Source organism: Daucus carota, chromosome 4 (assembly GCF_001625215.2).
Source record: "Daucus carota subsp. sativus chromosome 4, DH1 v3.0, whole genome shotgun sequence".
Lineage (NCBI taxonomy): Eukaryota > Viridiplantae > Streptophyta > Magnoliopsida > Apiales > Apiaceae > Daucus > Daucus carota.
The window spans coordinates 26,857,922-26,880,684 of NC_030384.2; positions in this window are offsets into that span (position 1 = coordinate 26,857,922).

Sequence of the window (22,763 nt, forward strand, 5' to 3'; positions counted from 1 at the left end):
TTTTTCAAGGTCCCTGATCTATAAATAAAAATAGATAAGTAATTGAACTTTTGAATTTTTCCTATCAAAATCCTTCTGTTAAATTTTTATGAACGTCCGTTACGTTTTGCTGATGTGGCAAGTTTAAAAATAAATCGAAAATACATTTATTCCGGGTAAGCATCTCTCTCTCTCCCCCCCTCCCCCCCCCCTCTCTCTCTCTCTCCCTCTCTCCCCCTCCCTCTCTCCCCCTCCCTCTTCTCACTAGACTCCGCCATGGTCGGCGGTTTTGCCGTCCGTCGACACCATCACCCACAGCTACCTCACCACAATCACAACACACAACTCATCTCCCTCGCGTGCTGTATTCCTCCCTCCTTCGGCACTTTCTTCCTCCGCGAGAACCCCGTCGTCGGAGTCGACGGTGGCTCCCTCGCCTCTCTCCTTTCACTCGCACGCACCCTTCCTATTTCTCCTTTCTTTTCTCTAACCCTAACTGTTTCTTCCCTCCCTGACCTTCCTCCGTTCAGCACCGTCAGGAGCCTCCGTCGTCACCGACGTGAGAGCTCTGGCCAGCCCCACTCTTCCCCTTCTTTCCAACACAACTCTCTCTCTCTCTCTCTCTTTTTTTACGTAGGAACCCGCAGCCGCTACCCTTCGGGTGCGCACTGGGTATATTTTTAACTTCACAAATTTATCAATACTTTGATTACATATAAATTCTCAGATTCAATTTAAATCCCTAGCCCTGGCCAGTTCATATTTGGGGAAAACAAAATTCTGTTGTGATGAGTTTGTGATGAGTCAGCTATTATTGTTCTAATTTTAATTTTTTGTGTTTGCCATGTAAGTATTGACTAACGTATGTTAGTTGACTTTTAACAGAAGGATCCGAATCAGAAAAGTTTGAAAGTTTAAGGATCATATTATTACAAAAAATAGGATAGGGACCTAGATAATATACAGCCTATAGTTGATGGATGATAGAATTAATTATCCCCAATATACTTATATAAAGGAGAAGCATGATTCGTTTAGGTGGCGCCTCTTAGAGAGCTCTGTTCTATTTTTCTAATTTTCTGGAATTTTTGGATTCAAAAATATCAAAAATAAAAACTGTCTTTTTTAGTTTCAGATATATTGGAAGAAAGTTTCAGAATTACCTTTTTCGAAATATCAAAATCAAATCAGAATTTTAAACTATCATCATATTTTTGGAAAATGTGTATATCTGAAACAAAAAGTATTTTTGTTAAGCCAATCTTTTCTCAAATATCAAAAATAATTTTTTTTTAGTTTTGGATATATTTGAAGAAAGTTTTAGAACTACCTTTTTCAAAATATCAAAATCAAATCAGAATTTGAAACTATCGTCATATTTTTGGAAAAAGGTGTGTATCAAAAACAGAAAGTATTTTTGAAAAGCCGGTCTTTTCTCAAATCAACCCCTATAAATTGAGGCCGGACATCGTAAAATTTAACACGCACAATTTTTTTCGAGTTTATTTGTCTTCTCCATCTAATACAATAATGAGTTACAATATGCTAGATGTTTTGGATGGCGATAGAGATGATTGACCGATAAATGTAAGAGTTTGTCGGATGTGAGAGTCGACGAATCCAAACGCGGGAGAACAATATAGTCTTGACATGATATTAATGGATGAAAAGGTCAATAAATTAACTGTCAGTAATATATGTTTGTTCCTTATTCTTTTATAATATTTGTTTTGTTCATTGGACATGTTTGTTGTTAATTACAGGAATATATTATTCATGCAACACTTCCACGATATCTGTTTGCTCAGTTCAAGCATCTTTTAAGTGAAGGGTATTTATACAATATTAAAAAAATATAAATTATTGCAAGCACGGATAGTTATAGACCGCTTGCATCTTAATATCTTTTAAACTTTTACACACCCATGTTTTTGCAAGATTTGCTGTATGTTTTATTCACCAATCGATGTATATGACTAGATGTCATTAATCAGTGTTAAAGAGCCGTATGCTTTTTATATGCATGTGTGATGTAAAAAAGTAGTGTTTGGAAAAGTTAATGACAATATCACTAATAAACATGATTACTTTTCAAAAAAGACCATAACTAAAATTAAAATTTGTTGTGTTTTATATCGTTAATTACATGAAGAAATTTATTTTCATTTTTTTCACTCATGAGTTATAGTCCAATTTTGCAATTTTAAATATTAATATTGGTATTGCATCGAGATACTTATAATATAAAATTTATGTAGTCCACAAATATTAATTTTTAATCAATAATATGATTTTTATAGATTGCCGTAAATTTATTTTATTCTACAAATATTAATTTTAAATCATTAATATAATTTTTATAGGCCGCCGCAACGCGCGGTTTCTCAACTAGTTAACTAAAAGCAACCACAAAATCAATTAAAAGCAACCAACAATATTTGCTTCTTCATTCAATATCTAGCATACCAGGAATGTAGCTTTTTGCATACAAATAACAGAATGTTATAGTTCTACAAGACAAAAAAAAGTTTGAAGCAAATTCACAGCACTCACAAAACAACTAAACTAGCCACAAGGATTACCTACGAGCAGATTCTATTCATCATGCTATAGCAACTCTGTCGTTGATTTTGGCCAACACATCTCTTGATTCCTTAAATATAAGGCTTTGATTCAGTCTTGCCCTCTATAGTAAGCGAAGGCACTTAATCCGGACTTAATCCAGCAAACGTTCAAATCTCAATTTCACCACCTTAAGCCAAAACCTCCTTCACAATCTCTTCTTCCATGCCCTGGTTAACCAACTTCTTTAAAGCCAGAAGCAAGTGAAGAGCAAAAGAGTCGACCATTCTTTTCAGAATGATGTTCCAGTAAGCAGTTGGTCTCATCTTCAAGTCAAAGGCTTGGTCTCTAACACTCGGATAATCACTAATATAAATAACATCAATCTCACAAAAACCTTCAATGTTTACTATTGTCGAATGACCATCAATAAAACCCGCTTTGAATGCATTGCTTGAGGTCATGAACTTACTCCACACTACCTTGTACTCTGAGTCACATGTGTAGTCTGCTCAGCATTTACCCGCGCGACGAGATTGGACAGTTGCTCTACTGCTCTCTAATATGATTTTGCGTCTCTAAACAAACCCCCAATCTTAATATTAAGATAATATATTTTTACAAAAATATGAAAGTTGTATTTGGTTGCATTCAGTTGAATAGTATATTCGCAATTATTTTCATAAGATAATAAATTAAAGAAAACTTATAAAAACTAGTATATATGATAAATACCCTTTATTATGTGGCATTTATTTTTTTAAAGAAAAGGGCTCGATCGGTACTTGGATTAAGAGACCGTACTGATATTATTGGTTAAATTAATTGTTGAACACCAATTTCAAAAGTTCAAATCTTCTGTACGTGAGAACGTCTTATCTTATCTTAATTCTTCCCTTTGTCCTTGAATTTGACCAACTTCGTATAGATGCTAACCTATTTTTATAATTATTATTTTTCCTTGCAGACAGTAGAGCTAGCCTTGGAAAGATCTCTGCCTTATTTCGATGATTTAGGCCATCTCCTTTCACTCGAAAGTCTAGAAACTTAATCGCTCCAATTAAACTTGTGTAACATGCATATTATACAAATAAAAGAGTTTCACAGAGCACCTAATTAAGTGCTAGACTGTCTTCTACTTGGAGGATTTCTACAACCGTACGTGTTATCGAAAGTAACAATTAGTGAACACTGAAAAAGAATGACTACATAAAACAACTAGCCACTCCTTATTTGTGAATTCAAAGTAAAATAAAATTACTAATTGACATTTAACTTAGCAGCTCCCGGTCCATTCTTCAAGATTTCAAGATAAATATGGTTTGCCATGTTTACAAAAACATCATCTACATTTTTCGTAGAGTGAAGTTGCTTTGTCAAGTGGTGGGATTTTGGTGTTCCATGCTTTCTGTGAACTCATTCTTTAGGATCTTTGATTGTATATGTTAAGCCTCTACTTTGATACCACTTATTGGAAGTCAGTTAAACTCACAAGGAGGGTGATTGTGTGTGTTTGAGTTCTTTTTAGATTTTCTTGATCTTAAGCACATCAAACACAAATATAAAACAAGAACTATGAACTATGAAGACTCCCAGAAGATAGCTATTAATATACATGCAAAAATGTAAATATATGATAATGCACAACATATAAAATCAAACAAAATTTTATTTAGTTAGAATATTATTAGTAAAATCTAGCTTTTCTTTGATGACAAACCCAACTTCCTTTTCATGAAACTTAAAGAGATAAAGTCTTTACCAAATGCTTTAAAAGTTTTAGAATGAAAGTGATGGCTTTATAGACTAGCACATGCACTCGTAATAATATATTATGAACAAACTAATTAAGGAATGCACAATCGGTTTGTTTGTTGATTGATTAGGAAATTGCAACATGAACCATAACATTTTTTCCAATCAATTTGCCTTGTCCCACAATCGGTAGTGCATTTGACTTGTCGATATCTTGAGTTTTGGAGTAGCATACTTGACTTGTCATACACTTGTTATAAGCATAAGTATTTTGTCGAGCCCCCCCTGCTTTCCACATGCTTTACTAACTTAACCATAGAGACTTCTACATAATATAACAGAATCTACTACATTAACGGACTCGACATCAATATTTGAATTTGCGATAAGCTTGAGAATATGGTATGGATGAAGTTTGTGATACAGTGTTTTTATCGACAACCAAAGTTTCGGGTCCTCAACTCACTACAAGAAAAATCGTGTATTTTTAACTGATTATTTTTGAGCGTTCGGTAGGTTTTATTAATACGATTTAATCATGTTATTATACATGCCTGTCTTGTTCTAACACATATGTTGTTTAGTTTGGTTTAACATATAAATTTAAATGTTTCTAATTTAAGTTGTGTTTCATTGTAATTTTGGTAGTTTTTAAGATTTTATTGCTACTATTATAAAGTTTTAGTAATTTTTATCCCACATTGAGATTAAATATTAAAGTCTTGACATAAACTTTACATACTAAATAATTTGATACTAGAGGAAATTATAATTTATTTAAATGAAATTTAATATTTCTGTCTCAATAAATTTAATTTTGCTTATAACTATATCACACTTATTCTCTTAAAATAATAAATCTCTTTCTTTAAATTCAGAAAGCTGCCTTAATAGTTGTATTGAATCTGTTTTTGAGCAAAAGTAGATAAGCAAAAAATAAACAAAGATAGGTAAAAATTTAAATTATGTTTAGTTTAATTAAATTAGCAGGTATAGGTCCTAGTGTTTTTATAAAGTAGTACCATGTAGTTTCAGTTGGTTCTTAAAAAAAAATTTATTTTTTTGAAGAGAGCTTCCATGTGTACATATATAGATGGACTTCATTTGCTCTAAAGGAGCATACTATATACTCGTATTAGATATATGTAAACTGGTATACATATATAAGCATCTCATACATTACATCATGCATGCAGACTGATGAGACTTTAAACAGATTACAACAGGTTAAAACACAATTTGTATTATTCTTTAGCATTATAAACATGTAAAAATATTGTTAGAAGTTGAGACTTGAGAGACAGGTACAAAATATATGCATCCAGCCAATCCCAAAAATGTACAGGGGCATACTATAGAACCTACAATTCCAACTATCAGCCTTTGTTGACCCCTGTTTCTCTTATTATTTGAGGTCTTTAGCTTCAACATGGAATGTATTTTTGGAGGTGACTGATCATCTGTGGGCACTAGAATCGAAGGAACAACGTTGGCCACTGATTCAAATCTTAAGAACATGGCACAACCACATGCACGCTTATGATAATGAGAACAAAAGCAGATGCTTTGCAAAGTCCATGCCGTCAATATGATGATGAAGCACCTCCATATGATGATGAAGCGCCTCCACTCTCACAGTCAGTCATCGGACGTTTTTCACGAGCCTTATCTATGGCTTCAACAAGCCTTTTTGCATTGACTGCCACAGGTAATGAAGCTTGTAGCACCTGCGCTGCAGCATCACACTTTGCAGTTGCTTTGTCAGCAGCTTCCAACAAAGTTTGATAAATGTACATGTTCTCTGACTCAGTCATTGTATTGTTTCTGAGAGACTCCATCATGGCATTTTTGCCATTTTTGCCTTGCTGCTTGCGTCCTGCACCGCCCGCACTGCCACACAGCACTTTTGAAGTGCTTTGTGGACAGCTGCATCAGCTTCTTGTGAGGTCATATCCTTTACTTTCTCTAAAACTGCTTCGATGTTGTCCTCAGCAGCGAGAGCTTCATTTTGATTCATGATTTCCAGCTAATGAAGTGAAGAACAGTGACACCGAAACAGAAAAGAGCTCGAATCCCAACGTATCCCGCTCAAGAACGCTTGTTCGTCTCTCTCTCTCTCTCCGGTCTCAATTTGGTGATCTTTCTCTGGTCACTTATCCAACGGCTGATACAAGTGAATAACGGCGATGAAGAACATAAAAAAAGTTCCTATGAATCCCAAATGCTTGGTCGTTGCTTTCTCTCTTTCCTTCGCCTCACTTTTGTAAGCGACTACTCCTGTGCATACAATGGCAAGATGGAGGCTCCGAAACCCCAATCTTATTCAGAATTGACTGTCCCCTGAGAGTGAATAACATAAAATTGCAATGTATCCAAGTGAAGTCCCCTTGACACTTGCAATGTATCCAAGTGAAGTCCCCTTGACACTTGTATTTCTGAACCGTTGGTGGGACTTGTTTGAAACTATATATTTCATACATAATAAACATTTAAATGACAAAAAATGAAATTATCTAAATATGAAAATAACTTGGTAACCTTGTGATCAATTAGTCATATGAAGATACTACATAAAACTTTAATAAAAAAATATTACATGATAACATGTGTTGTTTATCGATGTATTTGGAGCATCTTCTTCATTATTTCCTGGAATTGTATTATACCTTTTCAATTAATTAAAAAGGAAGTAAAAATCATCAACATAGTAGAATAGCCAATTTACATGGCACGCCAGACTAAACTCAGTTTTGTTATCCAGATCTCCCAACTAAAGTTTCGTCTTTCACGGTGAAGAACGGCGGATTCTGCAATTAGGTGATTTCTATCACACTGATTAGAGGAGAGAGGAAGCAGGCTGTGATTGAGTGAAATAGAAAAGAAAAACCAATGCTATGTATCTGTTCAGATGTAATGTGGGGCGGTATATAAGTTGTATTTGGGGGCAAGGATAACAATTTAGGGTTTACATTATAAGTATACTAAATTTGGGCCCATACATGTGCAGCCCAAAATGTGTAAAGGTTAACGATGACATATTTATTTATGTCATTTTATGATAGTTTATATCCTTGAGCCCAATTAATTATATCAATTCATTTGGATCAATTTAGATCACTTTAATTAGACACAATTAATTCCTTCATTCTTAACTCTACATCGGCTGGATGACTCCAGTTCACCATCGGAAAATCATCCACCCAAAAATAATCTACCTCTCTCACTCATCTCTGTAGTATAAACAATGGTCACGAAATAGATATTTAATTATTTTCGACATTTCTCGCTACCTCTCTCACTCATCTCTGTAGTATAAACAATGGTCACGAAATAGATATTTAATTATTTTCGACATTTCTCGCTACCTCACCAACTATCTGGGACGGCGACGGCACTGCCGCTACCAATGCCACTTCCTTCCTTGGTCCATCCTTCTCTCTCCCCCCCACCCCCCACGAGGTACCGTAACCATTAATTCTTAACACCTCGCAGCATTGTCGTCACTCCAATCACTCATCCTTTCCAATCCACAACCACCCTCCATCTTTCCATTCTCAATCTCTGCAACTCCGTCGATAGTAAATTGCCATATCCTTCAACCCCTTCGGCCTAAAAATTAGGCAACCATCCCTTCGAAACCTTCATCCAATCTGATGAACTCCCTTTCCCAATAGATGAATAAATAATACTAGCGAGAGAGCAAAAAAGAGGAAAAAAGTTGAGAGCAAAAAACTAAGAGATTGGCCAAAAAATAGTAATAGTTAATTATACTAGTAGTTACATTTATATTTGAATTTATATTTTCAAATTATTATTAATCTAAAGATTTAAGAGTTCTTATATTCTTCAGTTTCTAAAATATTAACCATGAAATCAAACATGTATAATTTATTTCACTTATAAAGAATTTTCCCAGATTATTAATGATGTAAAGATTTAAGAGATTTTATAATTTAATGCCAATAGATTTTGTATATATTCTAAAATATCTAAAACTCTGAAATTTCATAATATCTCTTAATATCCTGCCCCATAAATTACTTTATATATTTTCCAACCTCTTTAGATATTTTAGAATATATACAAAAAATAATTTCCAAAAAAAAAAAAAAGAATATATACAAAATCTATTGGCATTAAATTATAAAATCTCTTAAAAACTTTACATCATTAATAATCTGGGAAAATTATTTACAAGCGAAATAAATTATACGTGATTGATTTCATGGTTTATATATGTTAGAAACTGAAGAATATAAGAACTCTTAAATCTTTAGATTAATAATAATTTGAAAATATAAATTCAAATATAAACGTAACTACTAGTATAATTAACTATCACTATTTTTTGGCCAATCTCTTATTTTTTTGCTCTCAACTTTTTTCCTCTTTTTTGCTCTCTCGCTAGTATTATTTATTCTTCTATTCGGAAAGGGAGTTCATCAGATCGGATGAAGGTTTTCAAAGGGATGGTCATTAAATATCTATTTCAAAGCCAGAAATGTCGAAAATAGAGAAATGTCGAAAATAATTAAATATCTATTTTGTAGCCATTGTTTATACTACAGAGATGAGTGAGAGCCGTAGATTATTTTTGGGTGGATGAGAACAGGAGTCATCCAGCCGATGTAGAGTTAAGAATGAAGGAATTAATTGTGTAGTTAAAGTGGTCTAAATTGATTCAAATGAAATGATATAATTAATTGGGCTCAAGGATATAAACTATCATAAGATGACATAAATAAATATGTTATCGTTAACTTTACACATTTTGGGCTGCACATGTATGGGCCCAAATTTAGTATACTTATGTAAACCCTAAATTGTTATCTTTGCCCCCAAATACAACTTATATACCGCCCCACATTACATCTGAACAGATACATAGCATTGATTTTTTTCTTCTATTTCACTCAATCACAGCCTGCTTCCTCTCTCCTCTCATCAGTGTGATAGAAATCACGTAATTGCAAAATCCGCGGTTCTTCACCGTGAAAGACGAATCTTTTGTTGGGAGATCTGGATAACAAAACTGAGTTTAGTCTGGCGTTCCATGTTTACATGGCTAGACATCTTCTGTTTGGCACTCTCTAGAACAGGTTTAGTATCTTCTTGGCTATTCTACTATGTTGATGATTTTTACTTCCTTTTTAATTAATTGAAAAAGTATAATACAATTTCAGGAAATAATGAAGAAGATGCTCCAAATTCATCGACAAACAACACATGTTATGAGGTAATATTTTTTTATTAAAGTTTTATGTAGTATCTTCATATAACTAACTGATCACGAGGTTACCAAGTTATTTTCATATTTAGATAATTTCATTTTTTTGTCATTTAAATGTTTATTATGTATGAAATATATAGTTTCAACAAGTCCCACCAACGGTTCAGAGATGTACAAGTGTCAAGGGACTTCACTTGGATACATTGTAATTTTATGTTATTCACTCTCAGGCGACAGTCAATTCTTAATAAGATTGGGGTTTCGGAGCCTCCATTTTGCCATTGTATGCACAGGAGTAGTCGCTTACAAAAGTGAGGCGAAGGAAAGAGAGAAAGCAACGACCAAGCATTTGGGATTCATAGGAACTTTTTTTATGTTCTTCATCGCCGTTCTTCACTTGTATCAGCCGTTGGATAAGTGACCAGAGAAGGATCACCAAATTGAGACCGGAGAGAGAGAGAAAGACGAACAAGCGTTCTTGAGCGGGATACGCTGGGATTTGAGCTTTTTTCTGTTTCCGTTTCTGTGTCACTGTTCTTCACTTCATTAGCTGGAAATCATGAATCAAAATGAAGCTCTCGCTGCTCAGGACAACATCGAAGCAGTTTTAGAGAAAGCGAAGGATATGACCTCACAAGAAGCTGATGCAGCTGTCCACAAAGCACTTGAAAAGTGCTGTGTGGCAGTGCGGGCGGCGCACGACGCAAGCAGCACGGCAAAAATGGCAAAAATGCCTTGATGGAGTCTCTCAGAAACAATAAAATGACTGAGTCAGAGAACATGTACAGTCATCAAACTTTGTTGGAAGCTGCTGACAAAGCAACTGCAAAGTGTGATGCTGCAGCGCAGGTGCTACAAGCTTCATTACCTGTGACAGTCAATGCAAAAAGTCTTGTTGAACCCATAGATAAGGCTCGTGAAAAACGTCCGATGACTGACTGTGAGAGCGGAGGCGCTTCATCATCATATGGAGGTGCTTCATCATCATATTGACGGCATGGACTTTGCAAAGCATCTGCTTTTGTTCTCATTATCATAAGCATGCCTGTGGCTGTGCCATGTTCTTAAGATATTTGAATCAGTGGCCAACGTTGTTCCTTCGATTCTAGTGCCCGCAGATGACCAGTCACCTCCAAAAATACATTCCATGTCGAAGCTAAAGACCTCAAATAATAAGAGAAACAGGGGTCAGCGAAGGCTGATAGTTGGAATTGTAGGTTCTATAGTATGCCTCTATACATTTTTTGGGATTGGCTGGATGCATATATTTTGTACCTGGTCTCTCAAGTCTCAACTTCTAACAATATTGTTACTTGTTTATAATGCTTAAGAATAATACAAATTGTGTTTTAACCTGCTGTACTCTGTTTAAAGTCTCGTCTGCATGCATGATGTAATAATGTATGAGATGCTTATATATGTATACCAGTTTATATATATCTTATAGGAGTATATAGTATGCTCCTTTAGAGCAAATGAAGTCCATCAATATATGAACACATGGAAGCTCTCTTCAAAAAATAAATTTTTTTTATGAACCAACTGAAACTACATGGTACTACTTTATAAAAACACTAGGACCTATACCTGCTAATTTAATTAAACTAAACATAATTTATATTTTTACTCATCTTTGTTTATTTTTTGCTTATCTACTTTTGCTCAAAAACAGATTCAATATAACTATTAGGGCAGCTTTCTAAATTTAAAGAAAGAGATTTATTATTTTAAGAGAATAAGGGTGATATAGTTATAAGCAAAATTAAATTTATTGAGACAGAAATATTAAATTTCATTTAAATAAATTATAATTTCATCTAGTATCAAATTATTTAGTATATAAAGTTTAAGTCAAGACTTTAATATTTAATCGCAATGTGGGATAAAAATTACTAAAACTTGATAGTAGTAGCAATAAAATCATAAAAACTACCAAAATTACAATGAAACACAACTTAAATTAGAAACATATAAATTTATATGTGAAACCAAACTAAACAACATATGTGTTAGAACAAGACAGGCATGTATAATAACATGATTAATTCATATTGACAGCACTAATTTTTTAAAATTTTTTTGTTATAAAACCTACCGAACGGTAAAAAATAATCGGTTAAAAAGTACCTGATTTTTCTTGTAGTGAGTTGAGGACCCGAAACTTGGGTTGTCGATAAAAACACTATATCACAAACTTCATCCATACCATATTCTCAAGCTTATAGCAAATTTAAATATTGATATCGAGTCCGTTAATGTAGTAGAGTCTGTTATTTTATGTAGAAGTCTCTATGGTTAAGTTAGTAAAGCATGTGCAAAGCAGGGGCTCTACAAAATACTTATGCTTACAGGTAACAAGTATATGACAATTCAAGTATGCTACTCCAAAACTCAAGATATCGATAAGTTAAATGCACTACCGATTGTGGGACAAGGCAAATTGATTGGAAAAAATGTTATGGTTCATGTTGCAATTTCCTAATCAATCAACAACAAACCGATTGTGCATTCCTTAATTAGTTTGTTCAGAAAATATTATTACGAGTGCATGTGCTGGTCTATAAATCCATCACTTTCATTCTATAACTTTTAAAGCATTTGGTAAAGACTTTATCTCTGTAAGTTTCATGAAAAGGAAGTTGGGTTTGTCATCAAAGAAAAGCTAGATTTTACTAATATTCTAACTAAATAAAATTTTGTTTGATTTTATATGTTGTGCATTATCATATATTAACATTTTTGCAGGTATATTAATAGCTATCTTCTGGGAGTCTTCATAGTTCATAGTTCTTGTTTTATATTTGTGCTTGATGTGCTTAAGATCAAGAAAATCTAAAAAGAACTCAAAACACACACAATCACCCTCCTTGTGAGTTCAACTGATTTCCAACAAGTGGTATCACTTAACATATACAATCAAAGATCCTAAAGAATGAGTTCACAGAAAGCATGGAACATCAAAATCCCACCACTTGACAGAGCAACTTCACTCTATGAAAAATGAAGATGATGTTTTGTAAACATGGCAAACCATATTTATCTTGAAATCTTGAAGAATGAACCATTTACTCCCATGACCCTCGTTCCTACAAACAACTATAGGTAATATGGTTATTCATGTACACTATGTACCCAAAGAGCTTTCGAAGTTTACATGTTCCAAAAAGAAGAATATGTCTATATATGGATATGGTTTGTAGATCAAACTGATTGAGTCTCGTGATAATGTAATATGCAATAACATTATCAACTACAAAGTAGATAATCGAGAAAATAGAATTTCTATGTGAATGGGCTTATAAAGTGAGGGCCAAAGCAAAGGTAAATCCTTCTTAAACAATATGAAGGGTTCATGGAAGAATCAAGGTACAATATGACAGATGTAGTTGAAAGGTTTAACAAGCTAATAAATGATCTATAGCTTCATGGCAAGTACTATGAAATTCATCAAGTTATAAACATTAAAACAGACCTATTGTAATGATTTTCTACCCTATTGTAATAGCAGAGAGGCATCGCAATAGGCCACTTATGGCGTAGTGATAAAAGGTAAAAAATATTTATTTAATCTTACTATTTTTGATTATATAGTGGAAAGTAGATGCATTAATGATAAGAATATTCTTGTTATATCTTTATTTCTCTTGTAAGGTCCCACATGATAGAGGTGTTAAGAACATTAATTCATATAATTTAACTTACATACATGTATTTCATGTTCTAATTACATATGTTTATGATCATTTAGGGTTTTCCCCAAATATAGAAATTAGGTTCCAGTGATTTTAGGGCTTTTCGATTAAATCAATTGGATTGCTAATTTAGTTTGGATATGTAAAGGATTTTTGCCGTTTATAACCTATTGATTGTTGATGTTGGGTGGCCAGAGCACCGCCATGCGATGCTCGTCAAGGGTTACTCACGGTGGATATGAAGAAGAGGATGGGGAGAGAGATTTGATGGCGGGGATAAGGGGATATGGAAGTGTGTGTGTGTCGCGGTGTGTGTATGTGTGTTGACTGGGAGTGTGGGATGAAGCACCACCGTGGGTGGTGGTGGGGAGGGGAGGAGGGAGGGAGAGGCGGCGGTGAGGTTGTTGGAGTAGTTCCGGGCGGTGAGGAAAAGGAAGACGGCGAGGAAAAAGGAAGAGAGGAGAGAGATGGGGGTAGAATGGTGATTTCAGAAATAGAAAAAATAATAATTAAAATGAATTGTGATCATAGAATATAAGGAATAACATTGTTAAGTAAAAGAATTATGATATAATTGAGAATATTGAAAAGTGAATAATGAAAAAGAAATTTAGGTTGCTAATATATTTAAAAAGAATAATGAAAGCCTCTAATAAAGATCAAGAGATAGAAGAGATTAATTATCAAATAATAAATAAATAGAGGCTTTAACTGTTGAGAAAAATGATGGAATATTTGGTAATGTTTGATAAAGAGAATTATAAAATATACTTCGGATGTAGTTCGTAATTCTTATCTCTTCAATATCAGAGAATATATTTTAATATTTTTATATAATCAAGTTCAGATATTAAACTGAAAGAGATTACTGAAATATTTCACTTAGGGTTGGAAAGCAAGCACAACCGCCTAAATCAGAGATGAGATTTTTATATCGAAGAAAGCCCGATAAGTTCACTCTTATCTATGCCTTATGGTGATGAGTTGCATGTTTGCTGATTTATTAAATGTGATCTTCAATGAATGTCGAACCCCTCGAAGAAAAGTTTAACGTCCGAATGTCTTCGTTATTTTCTTGAAGGTTAAATAAGAGAATTTTGTTCGCACTTCGAGTCAATCTATCGTTCAAATGGGCTTTTGACTTGTTAGAAATCTGAACCGTGTTGCAAATTTTTGATATTTTATTCAACTTTGTTGAAATTTATCGATACCTTGTTGAATCTCGAGTCAGATTTATTCTTAAAGAATCAGTTTCTTTTAGAAAATGAAAACCAAATTTATACTATTTGACTCGTCGTTCATATTCTAGCTCAGTTCCACAACCGATCAGTTGGTTAAAGAGGGGACTTGTATCCTCTTGATCACAGTTTCGATTCCCGAAGGAAGGAGAATTTGTGATTATGCCTCCTCGACGAGAGCATGTCGCTTTAATTCGGATTACCTTGGTTCATGTGGTTTGCAGGCTATTGTGTGAGCTCGTTGGTTTACCTAGTGCGCCCTCGAAGGGTAGGGGCTGCAGGTTCCTACGTTAAAAAAAAGTAAAAAAATCTTAGAAGTTACTTGTTAATTACATTAAAGATTAATTGTACGATATCGGATAAAAAAGAGTAAAAGAATTTGTTGGAATGAATCACACAATTAGATCGACTTCTGCTTTTTTTCAAACCCGAGCCAATCCATAAAAATTCTCTCACACAAGAGCCATCCGTATATTAGAACATAATTTGGTGGAAGGTTACACTTTATTTCCTGCTCACCATCCAATTATGACATGCAATCATTGGAGTGGCAGTTGAGGTGCTCGATAATCTGTACAAGACAAATGGACCGGGAGCTGCTAAGTTAAATGTCAATTAGTTATTTTCTTTTACTTTGAATTCACAAATAAAGAGTGGCTTCACTAATTGTTACTTCAGATAACACGTACGGTTGTAGAAATCATCCAAGTAGAAGACAGTGTAGCATTTAATTAGGTGCTCTGTGAAACTCTTTTATTTGTATAATATGCATGTTACACAAGTTTAATTGGAGCACCATACTGTTAAAGATGTTCCACAAAATATATAAGTCAAATAGTTATTAGTTAAATGTAAAGTGTAACCACGTCTAAATAAAGTATATCCAAAATTTCAGGTTTCGGATCGGGTCTTTTTGCCATCCCTGTATATTATTCAGCAAGATTGGATTATATCTAAGTTATTTTGAAAGGCCGACTACCTTTTACTACACATGGAGAAGCTATGAATAAAAGAGAAATTTAAGAGAATGGGGAAAGAAAGGGGCCGAGAATGTACGTATGAGAGAGTGAAAATTTATAGGTGGAGAAATGGAGTTTGGAAAATATATAAAGTAATTTATGGGGCAGGATATTAAGAGATATTATGAAATTTCAGAATTTTAGATATTTTAGAATATATACAAAATCTATTGGCATTAAATTATAAAATCTCTTAAAAACTTTACATCATTAATAATCTGGGAAAATTATTTACAAGCGAAATAAATTATACGTGTTTGATTTCATGGTTTATATGTTAGAAATTGAAGAATATAAGAACTCTTAAATTTTAAGATTAATAATTATTTGAAAATATAAATTCAAATATAACCGTAACTACTAGTATAATTAACTATCACTAATTTTTGGCCAATCTCTTACTTTTGGCTCTCAACTTTTTTCCTCTTTTTTGCTCTCTCGCTAGTATTATTTATTCATCTGCTGGGAAAGTGTAGATGAAGGTTTCAAAGGGATGGTTGCCTAATTTTTAGGCCGCAAGGGGTTGAAGGATATGGTGATTTACTATCGACGGAGTTGCAGGGGTTGAGAATGGAAAGATGGAGGGTGGTTGTGGATTGGAACGGATGAGTGATTGCAGTGACGGCAATACTACGAGGTGTTAAGAATTAATGGTTACGGTACCTCGGAGGTAGGGATGGATGGAGGGAGGGACTACGGAGGGAGAGAGAGAGAGAGCGAGAGAGAGGGGGAGGGAGTGAGAAGGATGGTCCACGGAAGGTAGTGGCATTGGTAGTTTCGTCGAGTAGGCGGCAGTGCCGTCGCTATCCCAGACAGTTGGTGCCACAGCGAGAAATGTCGAAAATAATTAAATATCTATATCGTGACCATTGTTTATATGACAGAGATGAGTGAGGGCGGTAGTGTTTTTCGGGTGGATGATTTTCCGATGGTGAACTAGAGTCATCCAACCGACCTAGAGTTAAGAATGAAGGAATTAATTGTGTCTAATTAAAGTGATCTAAATTGATTCAAATGAAATGATATAATAATTGGGCTCAAGGATATAAACTATCATAAGATGACATAAATAAAAATGTTATCGTTAACTTTTACAGATTTTGGGCTGCACATGTATGGGCCCAAATTTAGTACACTTATAATGTAAACCCTAAATTGTTATCCTTGCCCCCAAATACAACTTATATACCTCCCCACATTACATCTGAACAGATACATAGCATTGGTTATTGGCTTTTCTCTTCTATTTCACTCAATTACAACCTGCTTCCTCTCACCTTTAATCAGTGTGATAGAAATCACGTAATTGCAGAATCCTCCGTTCTTCACCGTGAAAGATGAAACTTTTGTTGGGAGATCTGGATAACAAAACTGAGTTTAGTCCGGCGTTCCATGTTTACATGGCTAGACATCTTCTCTTTGGCACTCTCTAGAACAGGTTTAGTATTCTTGGCTATTCTACTATGTTGATGATTTTTACTTCCTTTTTAATTAATTGAAAACGTATAATACAATTTCAGGAAATAATGAAGAAAATGCTCCAAATACATCGACAAACAACACATGTTATGAGGTAACATTCTTCTGGAGAAGACAGATTGTTCTGCATCCTTTTCTTTTCTGAGGCTCAGCAACCCCTTAATATCTGACATCTCTATAATATGTAGGAGTAACGGTCTTGTGTGCACTAAGCTTGAGACCCTCGGGGATCAAAGTGAATCAAATATGTTGATCTGGAACCCTGTTACCAGAGAAAATCGATTCGTTGCTGAACCAAAGAGGCATTCCCGGCCTACCAAGCGAAACCGGTGGTTTCTTTGACACGGCCAGCTAAAGCTAAAGAATGATGGTTCACACTTTATAAATGTTCTTGCTCATGCATTTGGTTTCACACCCGGAACCAATGATTACAAAGTGGTAAGAATCACTTCTTATAAAGAACCCGGTGAGGCAATAGACATTAAACTGGAAATTTTTAACATGAGTACTGACAAGTGGAGTACGTACCAGATAAAAACTCTGCAATGTCGTGAGATCGATCATATGCCCCCACAGGTGGATCCCTCTATGCTCTTAAAAATGATTCGGTCCCACAATACCCGGTGTTTAAAAGGGGCATTTCATTGGCTTTGTGATGCCCCACTAGGTGCAAGTGGGAATGATACAGCAATCTTGTCATTTGGCCTTGAAGAAGAGCAATTGAGATTGTTCACAGTGTTGGATTCTAATAAAATTCCTCGTCTAAAGTCTGGGAAGCTAGATTGTATGAATGACTCGCTATCATTGATTGTTCCTTATTATTAAAGTTCTTTCACAATCATTGATATATGGGTGATGAATGAATATGGGGATCAGAACTCTTGGGTTAAGAAATACTCTGTCGATCAGTTTCAAGGACGTGGAATGGAGCCAATAGGATACTCATTCAAGATGCTTTTACTTTTTAGCGGGAATATGGGAGGCAATGCGGCCTTCATGTATGTAAGCCTTCTAAAAAATCCAATCGAAGGAGTAAACTGGTGTCAAAGGTACTTCAGTGTAGCTGCGGTGGATAACATTGTGAGAGCTGAGATTCAGCCGACTGAGAAGCTTGAGCATCAAAGGAAGAGCATGCCAACGTTGTTCCTTCGATTCTAGTGACCATAGATGACCAGTCTACTCCAAAAACATTCCAAGTTGAAGCTAAAGACCTCAAATAAGAGAAAGAGGTGTCGGCGAAGGTTGATAGTTGGAATTGTAGATTCTAGCTGGTGTACATTTTCGGGATTGTCTGGATGCAAATGTTTTGTACCCGGTGTCTCTCAAGTCTCAACTTCCAACAATATTGTTAATTGTTTATAATGCTAAAGAATAATACAATTGTGTTTTGATCTGTTGTACTCTGTTTATGAAGTCTCCTCAGTCTGCATTATGTAATGTATGAGGTGCTTATATATGTGTATCAATCTATATATATTTATTATATAGTATACTCTTTAGAGCAAATGATGTCCATCTATATATGAACACATGGAAGCTCTGCTCAAAAAATAAATTTTGCTTATTTAATCAAATTAAACATAATTTAAATTTTTATATGTATCTTTGGTTATTTTTTGCATAACTATTTTTTCTCAAAAATAGATTCAATACAACTACTAAGACAGTCTTGGGTGTAACTTCAAGAAAGATATTTGTTACTTTAAGAGATTAAGTGTATTATAGTCATAAGCAAATATTTACATAAACTTTATTGAGTATTTCATAAATATAAATTTTTCATTTAAATAAATTATAATTTCTTTTAGTATCAAATTATATAATACATAAAATTTTCGTCAAGACTTTAATATTTAATTGCAGTATGGAACACAAATTACTAAAACGTGATAATAGTAGCAATAAAATCATTAAAACTACAAAAATTACAACGAAACAAAACTTAAATTAAAAACATTTGAATTTATAATTAAAACCAGACTAAACAACATAGATGTTGAACAAGAAGGCCTGTATAATAACAGGATTAAGTCATATTGACAGTTCTAACATTTTTTAGTTTATTTGTTATAAAGCCTACGCAGGTGAGAACCCAAAACTTGAGTTGTCCATAAAAGGAAACTTCGTTCATACCAAATTCTCAAGCACATGGCATGGTCCAATACTGATGTCGAGTTCTTTTACGTATACTGTAATTATGTTATATATAAGAAGTCTTTGTAGTTAAGTAAGTAAAGCTTGTAGGAAAGTGTGGGGCTCCATCAAATATTACTTATGCTTGCAGGAAAGAGAAGTGTATTACAAGTTAAGTGTCCTACTCCAAACTCTAGATATTGCCACAAGTCAAATGCGCACTACAAGAAAATCATATTCACACAACAGTTATTAGACAACTGTCAAAAACTATTCCGTTGTCCCAAATTAACAAGCAACTGGGACTTTGTTGATCAGAATAGACAACAGGTCTTTCATATGCTATTGTTAAAAATCTTTTAAGACAAGCTTGTAAAACAATTGTATGTGAACAAATTAATTTCATTATAAGACTACACTTTTAGCCATTTGTGTTGTGTAAGTTAGACAAGTGTATACTGGCAGCGTTATTTGATTAATTATCAAACTATGGTTTCTAAATACCACAAATATTTGAAAGTTGATAGTCTATGGTTATTAACTTTGAGAGATAAATTGGATTCATACAATAGTTTATCAAAACTCTTGTATAAATACCTTGTTCAGAAGACAGTTTCACACATTCTCATAATCACTGTTGTCTGTTTATTAAGGATGGAAAAAAAATTGACTTATACATATATTACATCCCAACACAAACTAAACCAACAAATTTGCAAAACCAGAATCCAGCAAGCAACAACATATCAAACCAAAAATCGGCAATGAAATTTGGCAAACCAAATACTTTTATAAATTGACAAGTTAGTCCAATCGGAGTAACTACACAAATTTGATCACTTTTCATGATACAATCAAGGCGTACTAGTTTGTAATTAAGTGGCCAAAATCAACATTACAATGGAAAAGGGCATTTCAATTCCCGGTTATTAATTCCAAGTAAAATCCTTCTGCTTAGCCATTCTTCCAAGGCCTTTCTTTTGACTTTTGACACTGATCATCAAATCTGCAAAAAGAAAAAAAAAAAAGACATTAACCTTAATTAAGAGAAATCTGATTTAGCCAAGATTTGAAAGGCCTACTATCAGCAGTTGGAAAACACCATCCAGAGTCCTTTAATTTTCTGCAGCCAACGCAAGCCATTTGTATGTCCTCCGCAAGATTGTTTTTGCAATGGTAAACCCATCATCTATTCTAACAAGAGACATCAAGTCGCAACATCAAAGTTCTTGAGAACTCAAAGTCAAATAGATGATGATTTTACCACGGTAAAAGCATTCTCATCAATCGGTCGAGTAGAAGCACCAAACCAACAGAATATCAAACCAACAATCCGCAATGAAAATTGGCAAACCAAATAATTTCATAAATTGACAAGTTAGACCATCAGACTAACTACACAAATGTGATCTGTTTTCATGATACAATAAAGGCCTACTAGTTTGTACCTAATTAAGTGGTCATAATCATTACATAATAATCGAAAGGGCCTTACAATTGTGAGTTATTACCTTTGGTAAAATCCTTCTGTGTAGCCATTCTTTTAAGAACTTGTTCTGACTTTTGACAGTCATCATAAAATCTGCAGAAACAAAAAAAAACATTAACCTTAATTTTGATAAGGTTGACATAGCCAAGACAGTTCTGTGTACCTAGTTCTTTTTTTGTTGCTAAGAAAGTTATTAGGGATTTAGGTCTAGACTACGAGAAAATACATGCATGTCCAAATGACTGCATGATTTACTGGGGTAAAAATAAGGATTTAGTTTCTTGTACAAGCTGTGGTGTCTCAAGGTGGAGTGATAAGCAAGAAGAAAATAAAAAGAACAAAATTCCAGCAAAAGTTATGAGATATTTTCCTTTAAAACCAAGGCTGCAGCGACTGTACATGTGCGAAGAAATCTCAAAGCTAATGTTGTGGCATGCAGTAAATCGAAAGAAAGACGGAAAATTGCGGCATCCGGCAGATGGTGTATCTTGGAAGACGATGGATGCTAAATATCCAATGTTTTCATCTGAAAATCGTAATGTCAGATTAGGTTTAGCTTCCGACGGGTTCAATCCCTTTCGTACAATGAGCCTTAGTCATAGCACGTGGCCAATTATCCTAGTCAACTATAACCTGCCTCCATGGCTCAACATGAAACGTGAAAATCTAATTTTGTCCACAATTATACCAGGTCCCAATGATCCCAGAAATAATATTGATGTTTATATGCAACCTTTGATTGAGGAGTTGAAAGAGTTATGGGATGTAGGTGTAGAAACTTACGACGCTTCGAGGAATCAGAATTTTATGCTAAGGGCATCAGTTTTGTGGACGATCAGCGATTTTCCCGGTTATGGCATGTTGTCACGTTGGAGTACTAAGGTGTACATGGTATGTTGCTGACAAGGATTCCTTAGGGTTCACTCGAGTCAACTTTAACAAGATTTGTCATAAAAATGACCCTTTTTGTTATGTCAACACAAGCCCATCAATTGTTTTACATTCAAGATCCTGTTGAAAAACAATTTTACTATCCTGTCAAGAGGCTGTCAGCAGAGTTTTATGACCCATACGATGATAAACACGATATAAATGCAAGTGATGATGACATTAATGGGCAGTTTACACATGAGACTTCAGGTTATCATTCATTAATAGATGGTGAAGATGGTGAAGATGAAGGTAGCTGGTCTAGAGCAGATGTCCCAACAAGAGAATTTGTAGCTGAAGAAACAACATTAATAGTGAGTAATTATCTAATATAATCTTATATTAAAAGAATTAATATTAAAATATACTGAAAATATAGTAGATAGCTAGCTTATAAACATGTCCTTGTTCTTTTATTTTTAGTTATATGCTTCATTATTTTTTTTGATAAACTGCTTCATTGTTTTAGTTATATGTCCTTGTTTTTTTTAATTATATGCTTCATTGTAATATGTCCTTGTTTTTTTAATCATCTGCATCAATTTTTTTGTTCTATTTGTGCTGACTGTTTGATTAACTACAGGATGGCATGTAATGGTATGAGTTTCCGGCTGCATCACAAGGGGTATTTCACCAAAGACAAGTATGTTGGAGGGGAGGAAGTAATTTACGATGTCCATGATCTTGATTTGTTTTCATATTCTGTACTGATGGAGTGGGTGCTAGAGATAGGCTATAAAGAGATTAGTGGGGTTTATATGAGAGTAGAGGAAAAAAATAAGTGGGCATTATTGTGTAATGATGCGGATATAAATGAGGTTATTCTCACGACTGATTCTTCTTCTTTGGACTTGTATATTGACTGTGATGTTGATAGCAGTGTCAAGCCGGTGAAGCAAATGCAACCTCATGTTATTGTAAGGCCAAAAACATGCCCTGTTAAGGCTATGCAGAGGATTCCTAAAAAGCGTCAATTTGTGACTATAAAGGAAATCAATCAGGAGAAGGAACGAAGGTTGAACAAGTCTCGGAAGGAAAAACAAATAAGTTCTACTTCTGTAATTCCAACAAAAAAGGCTGGTGAAGATTTGAAGTCAACAGAGCGGGAAGATGCAATTTCAACAAAGCGGGAAGATGGACTGATGGGATTGGATGAATATATGAAAAGATTTGAGATTCTTCCGTACATGAGGATTTGGAGGAAGGAGCTAGGGAAGTCCAGGAAGGTGAAGTGAATGGGTATGAAATGCGTCGAAT